This window comes from Limulus polyphemus, unplaced genomic scaffold (assembly GCF_000517525.1).
Source record: "Limulus polyphemus unplaced genomic scaffold, Limulus_polyphemus-2.1.2 Scaffold2743, whole genome shotgun sequence".
NCBI lineage: Eukaryota > Metazoa > Arthropoda > Merostomata > Xiphosura > Limulidae > Limulus > Limulus polyphemus.
The window spans coordinates 142314-144073 of record NW_013668353.1 but is presented as its reverse complement, the minus strand read 5'-3'; positions in this window follow the sequence as shown (position 1 = coordinate 144073).

The following is a 1760-nucleotide window of genomic DNA, read 5'->3' as shown; positions in this document are numbered from 1 at the left end:
GGAAACCCGTTTTAAGTCCAGAGTTGAAAACCATCTGGCTCCATTTAGGGAATCAAGAGTATCATCAATTCTTGGCAGTGGGTATGAGTCCTTTTCAGTTATACTGTTGAGAGCCCTGAAGTCCATACAGCAACGTTGGGCCCCATCCCACTTCTGGCACCAATTTGTTGTGTATCTGCTTATTTGTTAATTTCCTGTATAAATTATTTCCGAGGAACTACAGCAATACAACTCCTTTCTTAATTAAATCAGTTTATTTTTTCCTCGATAAAACTTTGTAATACACAGAATTTACAATCAGTATGTTAAAGTTAACTACTTTTATAACACACACTATAAATCACAGTGATTCACACACTTTACTTACAGTGCCTACTGTTTGCTTGATTCAGTTATCTATATCTTCAATCTATCTCCGCTGGTTTTTCTCGCCAGGCTTATATAGTAAAAAAGAGGGCGTCTAGAAAACACTCGAACATTCGCGGGGTTCCTCGATGATTCGAGAAACTCCAGTGTGCGTGCTCCCAGTGGTATGCAACTTCCGCTGTCGTAACAATATAACTGGTGTGCAAGATTGGCAATATATGCAACAGGCAAGGTATAGATCTAGATCTAGTAAATATTATAGGCCCAATGTAGTGGTTTGTAATTGTATTGGCTGAATGTAAATCATGTCTTACACCAACTAATGTACTAGACTTTAGGTCTAATTGCAGTTATAACTTTATTTCTAGACCCTAGGTTCATCATCATACAAATTGTAGCCTATATTATAGGTATACTTAGACCTATACTAACTATTAAACTAGGCATTGCACTGGGACAGATCTTATGACTATGGTAATAGATCTAGATCTAACATATGTTCTAAAAGTTAGGCCTAATCAATCTAAATCTAGAATTGATGAGGCAGGGTTATATATAGATCTGGGTAGATTCAATACAAAGTGCTTTCAATCTATGCACCCAAATCTAAGGTCTAGTGTAGATGTATAAAGTTATTTTTTGTCATTATTATTACATCTAGATCTAAACCTAATGCTAAAAAATGGAAATGACAGGTCTAACATTAATGTTAGATCTAGATGTACTAGCGACTTAACATAGGAACTATAATCTAGCACCACTAATTAGTTAGCTTATATTTAATTTTTCTCATTCTATCAAAACCTTTAATATCAAATATAGCCTTTGACCCTCTAGGCTTATATTATGTTATTATTACACCCTTCTCCACAGTGTGTGTAATTTTCACTCAAACAATTTCAGACTTGTGTCCTGTAGTGTTCGTGTAGTTAAACCTATCTAGTTTTTAAATATGATTTAGCAACTGACAGTAATTTATATGGTGTTCATAATCATGATTTATCAGTATATACGCTCATCTGCATTGATTTTCTTACTGTTGTGTCACATTGATTAACATGAGTATGGGTGGTCTAAATAATGGCAGTTAAAGCGAAACCAGGTCCAAATGTGCCTAATTAGTCCTGAGTTGCAACTATAAATGTATAATTTAAATATAATTTGTGGCTAGGAACTTAGGAAACTAGAATGCTTCCTTTCATCTGACATTTTGCATGTTGGAACTAAATAGTGTAGTTAGTATCTATTAATTTCTTCTTTTAGCCCATTATGTCGAAAAAAGAAAGTGGGGTACAGGGACGCAACAGACGTGCACGATTTGCAGCTTCGATGATGGAGTCAAGCAAATTGATGAGAACTTTCCTTGCTGGAAGCGATGACAACAGTAAGCCAGC